The sequence below is a fragment of the Myxocyprinus asiaticus genome, chromosome 22 (assembly GCF_019703515.2).
Source record: "Myxocyprinus asiaticus isolate MX2 ecotype Aquarium Trade chromosome 22, UBuf_Myxa_2, whole genome shotgun sequence".
Classification (NCBI taxonomy): domain Eukaryota; kingdom Metazoa; phylum Chordata; class Actinopteri; order Cypriniformes; family Catostomidae; genus Myxocyprinus; species Myxocyprinus asiaticus.
Window position 1 is genome coordinate 3,632,501 of NC_059365.1, and position 10,400 is coordinate 3,642,900.

A 10,400-nucleotide genomic window follows, 5' to 3' on the forward strand; every position below is an offset into this window, starting at 1 on the left:
AACAATCAAATTGCACACACATATTTAAAACTAGTGATCCCTCTCCACTACCCCTCCCCGAAAGCCTTCCAAAAAGGCCATATATCTGCCCCATTTCCTATCAAATAACCCCAGATTTCCCAGCCTTCTATACATCCCTTCCACAATGGCCACCACCCTCCCCATCTCCGAGCACCACTCATGAAATGAGGGCGCTCCAACCGACCTCCAACCCCTTAAAATAACCTGTCTGGCGATCATGATGCTCGTTAGGACCCAACTCTTTATGTGCCGATTTTCAACGTCGATGGCCACCCCATCTGGGGCAAAGTGCATGCCACTCCCAAAAACAGTGCAGAGTAGGTGGTGCAGCTGTATATATTTATAAAACTGAGATCTGGGAATGCCAAAATGTTGAACCAAATTTTCAAAAGGTCTCAATACTCCACTCTCATATAGGTCACCAAGTGTATTAACCCCCCTCACAATCCAATCTGACCAACAAAAAGGGGACTTATTAACACATAGTTTAGGGTTCAGCCATATGCTCGAGGCTACATTTAAATAAATATCAGAATTAAACACTCTGGACACTTTTGTCCATATTGAGTGCAAATGCAAAATAACAGGGTGCGACTTAACCTTTCCGGCTAGTTTAATCGAAAGGCTTTGCAGTGGTGAGATAGGGGCAAGAACTTCCTTTTCAATACTAAACCAGGGAGGGGCTCTCTCAGGTGAAAGTGACCAATGAGCTAAATGTCTGAGACCGAATGCATAATAATAAAACAAAATCTTGGGTAGGCCAAGCCCACCTTTGTCAATCGGCCTATATAACTTATTGAAATTTAACCTGGGACGCTTACCATTCCACATGAAGGACTTTGCTATGCTATCAAATTGCTTGAAATAAGAGAGGGGGACATCTACAGGGAGAGACTGTAGCAGGTAGTTGAATTTTAATAACATTAACCTTCCCAATCATCGATAAGTGTAATGAAGCCCACCTGTCCACATCATTCAAAAACCTTTTTATTAAGGGATCAAAATTAACTCTGACTAAATCAGACAAATTTGCTGGGAATAAAATTCCCAAATACTTAATTCCCTGTTTGGGCCATTGGAAGGCACCTGGCTGGAAGGCCGTTACTGGACAGTACGCTGTCAAAGCCAAAGCTTTGGATTTAGACCAATTGACTTTGTATCCTGAGAACTTGGAAAAGGAGTTAATAATTCTGTGGAGGCAAGGCATAGATCTAGTAGGTTCAGAAACAAATAATACAATATCATCTGCGTAAAGCAGAAGCTTATGCGCCACACCTCCCACCACCACCCCTGGAAAATCATCCTCCTTTCTTATCGTGGCTGCTAATGGTTCCAGAGCAAGACAGAACAATAATGTTCCCTGCCGGGTGCCCCTATCCAGAGTAAAATAATCTGAAATTAACCCGTTTTTTTGTACTGCTGCTACAGGGTGTCTATAAAGTAACTTAATCCAACAAATGTAGTCCCGAACCCATACATTTCCAAAATCTTAAAAAGATAATCCCATGGGGGGCCTGGGTAGCTCAGTGGTAAAATACAGTGGCTACCACCCCTGGAGTCCACTAGCTCGCTAGTTCGAATTCCAGGGCATGCTGAGTAACTCCAGCCAGGTCTCCTAAGCAAGCAAATTGGCCTGGTTGCTAGGGAGGGTAGAGTCACATGGGGTAAAATTCCTCGTGGTCGCTATAATGTGGTTCGTTCTCGGTGGGACACGTGGTGAGTTGAGCGTGGTTGCCGCAGTGGATGGCTATGTCTCCATGGCAACACACTCAACAAGCCACGTGATCGGACGCACAGTCTGACAGTCTCAGACGCGGAGGCAACTGGGATTCGTCCTCCGCCACCCAAACTGAGGCAAATCACTACACAACCACAAGGACTTAAAGCACATTGGGAATTGGGCATTCCAAATTGGGAGAAAAAGGGGAAAAATAAAGAAAATAATAAAAAAAAGATAATCCCATTCTGCCATTGATAATTCACTACTGACCACATTGATGAGACACCTAATGTAATTTTTTTTTGTGATTAACATTTTTATTAATTTTCAAAATAAAGAAAAACAAAACATATATACAATGATTCAACATTAACTCCCACTACTTCCCCTCCCCAATCAAGAACCCCACCCGACCCCAAACAAACTTCCCAGTGGTCTTACATAACACACATATACAGAGAATAAAATAATATATATATATATATATATATATATATATATATATATATATATATATATATATATATATACATATACACATACACATACACATACATACACATATACATACACACATACATACATACACATACACCTATAATAAACATACAACTCTAAACTATACCTCTGTCTCCACAGACCCACTGCGAGAGCCCCCCCAAAACATCAAATATCTACCCCATTTCCCAATAAAAGAATCCCATATCCCCAGCCTTCTACACGTTACCTCTTCGAAGGCTGCCACCCTTCCCATCTCCTCGCACTACTCCCAAATTGAGGGTGATCCGACTGACTTCCAACCCCTTAAAACAATCTGCCTGCCTATCATCACACTGGTGAGGACCCAATTGTTTATGTATTTGTCACCTACGTCGATGACCACCCCATCACCCAAAACACAGAGTCTGGGGCAAAACGAAATTCGAATGCCCAACACATCACACAGAACACTCTGTACCTTCAACCAAAATTCCTGAATCTCCTGAAAATACATTGTAAAATAAACCCCAGCCAATAGGAAGAATGAACACAAAGAACATGTAGATTAATTCACAGAACTGTCTCAAGGTGTGATCTTCCACAAAACAAATTCCAGCTGATATAAAAATTCCAGCTGATATAAAACGGTTCAGATTCCTCGGACAGACAAACGAATGTTCAGTGAGCCAGCTGTTATGAGTTCAGCGGATGACGTAATCATTGCAATGTTCCGTAAAAATACTCAATAAAACATACTCCAGCCAGCGGGAGGCATAAGCTCGAAGAACGAACAGATTAATCCACAGCTGTTCCAAAGGCGTTTCTCTCTTGTCAAACTCGCAAAGTCCGGGAACAAGAAAATATTATGGTTCTTCCAAAAAGCATCCCTTGCTCCTCGCCTGGCGCAACACAAGATCTTTATCGGATGATCTCAGAAATCTGGCCAGGATTGATCGGGGCCTATCTCCCTCAGCAAATCTGTGAGCTGGGACTCTGTGAGCTCGCTCGATTACCAGTTTATGGCCCGTTATATGGAGCAGACTCGGGAAAAGCTTGTTTAGGAATTTCACCATATCTCTGCCCTCCTCATGCTCAGGAATTCCAACAATTCGGATGTTATGCCTGTTGCTTCTATTCTCAAGATCTTCAATCTTTTCAAGGAGATGTTCCAAATCAACTTTGGTCGTGGGCAGATTAGCGGTTAATTCCCTCTCCGAAGACTTCAGACAATCGATTCATCTCTCAACATCAGTCACTCTTGTAACTAACTTCCATCGCCATAATTGATCGACGTATTACAGCAAGATCCTCCAAGTCAGCAAGAACCTTCGTCAACATCACCGACATGTTGGACAACTGACGCTGGATCACCTCTCCCGCCGAGCCATCCAAATCGAGTCCCCGGTCTGTAGGTCTGTCGGGGCTTTCATCCTGAACACGTAAGTGTCTTTTAATGTCTCCAGAGCTTGAGGATTTTGACTTCTTTGCCACGTTTTGCCTCAAAGAGCAAATGTGTAACTGAGTGTATCAAATTTCACCAGATTATAACTTGAAAATAATTACAAATTTAGCAAAGTGCGCAGAGCTCGTCACTCACACGTCTGCTTCTTGCATGGCATCACGTGACCCCCCGAATTTTCCACTTCTTAATTAGTGATTGAACAGTACCGACTGGCATTTTCAAGGCTCTGGATATCTTTTTATATCCTTTTCCATCTTTGTAAAGTTCCATTACCTTGTTAAGCAGGTCTTTTGACAGTTCTTTTCTGCTCCCCATGGCTCAGTATCTAGCCTGCTCAGTGCATCCACGTGAGAGCTAACAAACTCATTGACTATTTATACACAGACACTAATTGCAATTTAAAAAGCCACAGGTGTGGGAAATTAACCTTTAATTGCCATTTAAACCTGTGTGTGTGTGACCTTGTGTGTCTGTAACAAGGCCAAACATTCAAAGGTGTGTAAACTTTTGATCAGGGCCATTTGGGTGATTTCTGTTATCATTATGATTTAAAAAGAAGCCAAACAACTATGTGATAATAAATGGCTTCATATGATCACTATCCTTAAATAAAAGACAGTGTTTTTTATAGTATATAATACTATATTGATTTTTAATACTAATAGTAAATACTATTGGTATTAAAGGATCCCAGGATAAAAAAATGTATCGGCTCAGTGGAAACATCAGAGGTGTTTTTTTGACGGAGTCGGATGGTTAGCAAAAGAGCAAGTCATCCCACCTCAAACCCCACGCACTAATATTGATGTCTGGAAACAAATCTACAAGATCACGATGTAACTGATATTATTCCCCTAATTTATATTTCCATGCTTATCTAATCCTAAATCTGGTCTTCAATCCTTGGTCTCAGTATTTGGTTTTTTTTCGCCCTTGATATCTTATCTCATTTGGAAATACGTCATGCTTAAAAGCTGTTTTGCACAACCAGGCCCGTTCTGGGTGCTTATGGAATGGGGCTTTGAAATGCACAGTGCTGTGTAGGTGTTGGTTTGACACGCTGTGGTTATTGGCTGACTGATAAACACAAACACCTTCTTGCTCTATTGGATGGGTTAGCAGATATTATCTTTAATCTAAATTGCTGTACATTATGTGGGAGTGATTATTCCTGTTTGTCAGTAGAAATCACCCTATATGATGACATACAGTATAATATGTTTGTGCAATCAACGGAAGTCATACCTAACAAAACAATTTCTTTAAATCTAAGCTCATTATGATAAACCTTATTAGGCTTGGAGTTTCAAACCTCATTTCCTTGACATTTTCTACACGATCTAGAGAGACCAATCAAGTTTGACTTTGTTGTTAACTCCGGAAAATAGATAAGAGGAATTAGTCAAGATGTTGGACACGGGCCCAGGCTGATGATTAACTGCTTTGATTTACAGTATTGCTGACACATTTATACATAAGCTCATATGGTTTATCCATTATGTCTTTTCAAAGCTCTTACTTAGCAGGTGATAAAAAGGCAAAGTCATCAAACAGGAAAGCCCTCAGTGTCAAAAAAGAATGTGAAATGTTGAAAGATGGATTTTATTGTTGAGTTATTAGGATAAAGAGGGTGCTTACATTTAAATTTTATTTAGAGTTGAACAGAATTTTTAGAAAGTCCAGAAAAATGTAATTGTGTGCATTGCAAAGGCCTGTTGGTTTGTAAAATAATTTGAGTGTGGTTTGCCATGTTGTGCCCTCTTCTGGTAAAAATTGGTAATATAGTAACAGAAGATAATCCTATAACTCCAGCAAGGCCCAAAAATGCATTTAGGCATACAATTGTTGTGTTAATATTTTTCACATGATGTGGCCTTTCCATTTGAAATTCCAGAAATTTCTCATGTGTCTTGGGTTATGTGAACCAGGAATGGTTTTTTGGGAGGGCAACTTGTTGTCTCTTTGTCAAACCAGATTCTCCCTTGATCATTTTGCCATCCGGGGTCCTCCTTGATAATTTTGCATCAGAAGTTTCTGAGGGGGCACAAGGAAAATCTAGTGGGGCAATGTGTGACGCTCCTGTTCTACCCGCTCCGTACGGGACTCGAACTGGCGTCTCCGGCATGGGAGGTGGGTGCGCTAAGAAGGAGGCTAAAGGCTACAGCCCCTAGCGTCAGTCGCTAGTGCACCTCTTGAGGTCAGGAGAGTGAGATTTATACACATTGCACAGCTATCTGTCAGCTGGCCACCGTTACACTCACACCCCTAAACCTCACTCCCATCCGGGTCACGGCACCATTGTGATGCTCTTGTTCTACCTGCTCCGTAAGGGACTCGAACCGGTGTCTCTGGCATTGGAGGCGGGTGCGCTAACAAGGAGGCTAAAGGCTACAGCCTCTAGAATCAGTCGCTAGTGCACCTCCTGAGGTCAGGAGTGTGAGGTTTATACACATTGCACAACTATCTATCAGCTGGCCACCATTACACTTACCCCACAAACCTCACTCCCATCCGGGTCACGGCACCAGTGTGACGCTCTTGTTCTACCCACTCCGTACAGGACTCAAACTGGTGTCTCCGGCATGGGAGGTGGGTGCGCTAACAAGGAGGCTAAAGGCTACGACCTCTAGCGTCAGTCGCTAGTGCACCTCCTGAGGTCAGGTGTGTGAGGTTTATACACATTGCACAGCTGTATATCAGCTGGCCACCATTACAAATGCATATTTTATGTTATTTTTTAATACTAAATCAATGTTTAAATGGATATATTTGTAGACAAAGTTCTCAGCTAACGAACCATGTACGAGAACAGGTTTTTTATAAAAACGCTTTTTTCTGAAAATTGACATTTATTCACTTTATAACTTACATCTTACTCTAATTTTTGTCAACTTTGTCAGACACACTAAAAGGATGCTATTTTAATTTGATCCATCCAACAACAGCGTAAAGTGTTTTTTTTTTTTCTTCTAATAATACAATCTTAAAAAAAAAAAAAAAAAAAATCTGTTTTCACACTATTCTGAAAATTCTGTTGATAAAATAGAAATGTTTCCATCTTAACCATGTGTTGTATGGAGCCATTTTCTTTTTTTCCTCAGTTGAAGCTGCCTCTATAACCTAAACTAAAATGCCTAAATTATTCTACAATTATTAACAGAAATTATCACAAATGTGAAGACAGAGTTGACATGTTGAAGCTGTGACCGCAGAGACTTAAACACTGTTTGTTTGAAATATATAAAAATATAAAAATTGCCAGACCATGTGTCCTACTGTTGCATCCACCATGAGCAGGAAGTGGTAAAGGGGTTCTCAGAGTCATAGCTCACCATGGAATTGTCTGATTTATTCAGGATTATAAAAAAATCTGAGTTGACGGAAAGTGAGGACAACTTTTAAAGGCAGTTTTTTTTACGGAAGTAGAATTTACATTTTATTTGATGTATTGTATTACAGATCCCTACCTTTCATTTGATATTTATATTTATGAATTTGTTGCATTTTTAGTTTGGCAATTTGACATTGTGACACCTTGGTGAGGACAGGTTAAGTTACATTACAGAGTATGCATTTTTTATTTTTTTTTTTTAATTCTAATGGAATTATTTAAAAACAAAATTGATTATTAGGATTTTTTTTATTATTATTATTATTATTTATTTTTTCATAAAGAGGACTTTTGTATGTAGGACCTTATCTCAATAAACAGTGATTTATTGTGTCAGATCACAGGTTGAAGCATGATAAAATGGACATGTATAATGTAAGAGGCAGAGATGATAATATGTTTTGAAGCATTGAGAGGGATTTTATATATGTGAAAAACAGAGGAAAAAGGAGGTGGGTGGAATGCCACCAAGTCTACTGACTGGCATGTGCCCGAAAAGTCACATACATTAGGCACAAAAGCTGGGTTCGGTCTAAGAGATACTGTTAAACCTCCCTGCGTGAAAACCATACACGACGTATGGACTGATAGAGTATGTAATTCACTTATTCCTTTAGCAATCTTGAGCGCGAACAAAGCTGTCTTTAAAGAGAGTAGCTTTAAAGTAATGCTCTCTATTGGTTCAAAAGGGAACTGAGAAAGCGCATCCAGGACCATAGACAGATCCCACGGTGGCATGACCGGTCTAGAGACTGGGTGTAATCTCCAAGCGCCCACATGACATGCTGATATAGCAGCCAAATAAACTTTGACTGTATAAAAAGCTCTGCCCTTATCTAAAAGGTCTTGTAGAAAGCACAGTACATCTGTCACCGAACACAAGTATGGAATGACATGTCTATCTTCACACCATCGTTCAAACACTCCCCATTTGGTATTATATAACGAGTGCGTAGAGGCTGCCCTTGCGCTCTGAATCATTTCAGTCACTCTGGGGGGCAAACTGGTGCTATTTAAACTCACGGGCCAAGCCCAGAGAGCCAACTTCTGAGGAGAGGGATGGAAGATTTCTTTGTGCGCCTGAGAGAGAAGATCCCTATGCAGCAGCAGAGGCCAGTGGTGGTCGTTAATCAGCTGAGCTATCTCTGTCATCCACAACTTCCCTGGCCAGTTCGGAGATATCAGAATAAAAGTGTGACCGAACTCCCTCACTCTCTGGCAGCATCGGCCAGATTAGGCTCAGTGGGGGAAACGCGTATAGTAGCGTGTGAGGCCACAGATGGGCTAACGCATCCACACCCAATGGTGCATTGTCGCTTACCAGGGAGAAGAACAGAGGACATTGCGCATCTTTGTGCGATGCAAAGAGATCTACGACTGCCTGTCCAAATCTCTGCCATACGAGGTTCACCACTTGAGGGTGAAGCTTCCAATCCCCATACAGAGGATTCCCCCTGGACAGTAAATCCGCTCCCCTGTTCATTACAATGAGCGTGACCATTTTGAACTTGTATTACCTGAGATGTTTGTTCAGGATTCGTAAATCTAGAATGGGACGGAGACTTCCCCCCTTCTTTGGGATCACAAAATACTTGGAATAAAACCCTTGCTGGTATTCTTCCAATGGTATTATCTTTATCACTCCCTTGCTCAGCAAAGAGGATATTTCTTCATCCAAAATTAGAGCTGACTCTCCTTGAGCTACTGACATTAGCATTCCATTGAAAAGAGGTGGTTTTATGACAAACTGAAGCCTGAAACCTCTTTCTACTGTCTTTAAAACCCGAGGATGTACTGTACATGCACGCCGTCCAAACAGCAAGCGGACCCTGACACCCTTCGCTCACTAGCGGTGCGACGCTGCCCTCTAGTGGTGAAGTGAGGGAATGCAGCTCCAAACCTAGGAGTCATATTCATGGTTCTTTGTTTTATTTTCATGTTTAATTCTCTTTTCACACAACTATGTGCCTTCTGCACTTCCATCTCTGTTTCCCCATGGGAGGGAGATTGTCGCTGATAATTTGGGGGGCCCGTAGTGCTGTCTCCATGCTCCCCCTCTAGACGAGCATCCGCATCAGGTTGCCCATCTTTTCTTCTGTCCCAGGGGATTAGAGGGACGGTGTCTCACGACGGCCACCACAAAAGACAGCTTTGGCTTTGAATGGCCTGGTTTAGGATGCGGTGTTGCGTTTCCCAGTTGCTGGTGTGGCGTGGAGCAGGAAGACTGTAAATCAGGCTGTCCTCCCTTTCCAGGTGGACTGAAGGTTCGGACATCCCCATCTCCCCCGTCCCCTGGATGTCGAGCCTCGAGAACCCTTTTACTGGTACTCAGTGAGAGAAAGGCTTATCCCAATAACATCTCATCTCCGCAAGACAGGCCGGGATGGCCGGGAAGAATTGCTTCACCGGAGGTAGGCAAGACGGTAGCCTCTTGCCGTCGTACAGATCTGTTTCAGCTCCCATGCCGGTTGGCTGTGATGGCCAATCTATCGAGAGCTTAGCCGTGGCCCTGCGGCAGACTTCAATCAAATCCAACTCGAAATGAACCGGAGAAGGAGAGAACTCTTCCTGTGCGGTCGGCAGCCAGGATTGATCCATCCTCGTCATCATCCTTTTCCTCCTCGAGGATATCCGTCAAGGCTTCGTCCCCTTCGTCGTCTTCCTCTCCCGCAAAGATGTCCTCAAACATCGGGGGAAGGACCGGGGACACATTGTCCATCATTTCACCCCATGATGGGGCGTGAGGACGCTCCACTTTCTCTTCTCTGGTGCGAGAAGAGAGACACAGGTCCTTTTTGCCAGCAATGGCTACTTTCAACCTTCTTTCCCGGATCTTGGTCAAGAACGATGAACAATGGTTGCAACTGTCCGGGCTGGACAGTGTGGCCTGAGCGTGTATTGCCCCCAGGCATTCGATGCATAGCTGGTGGGAATCTTTTGAGGATATCCATGCACCGCATGCACATAAACGTGGAGGGTGGCCTTTCACACCCGAACTCTCCAGCTCCTTGGTTGCCATCTAATGAGGTAAGTCCACCACAACGTGAAAACTTATGAAGATAACCTACGAGCCGAGAAAAACTCTCTTTTATTTCCTTTCTCTTTGAAGCGTGGTGAATGCCGCAAAGAGATAGCAAAACACTGAAAAGTGCTGTGAGTGTAATAGCAGAGGTAAACTCGGCGTGATGTGTTTGCTCTCCCTGCTACACAGAAGTAATTGCCACTCCACGAAACTCACCTAAACAGATCTATTGCCAAACTGTTGAACAATAAATCCTTGTGCGTCCGCGGTGGGCTGCTTCCAGAAAAACAATCTTCCATGGGGA

At 42.6% G+C, this 10,400-nt stretch overlaps 1 protein-coding gene across 1 annotated transcript in view; it reads left to right on the forward strand.

The window, feature by feature from the left end:
* Nucleotides 1–10,400, forward strand: part of LOC127413399 (MORC family CW-type zinc finger protein 3-like) — a 212,894-nt gene that overhangs the window by 179,362 nt on the left and 23,132 nt on the right. The gene's annotated exons all lie outside the window — the stretch shown is intronic.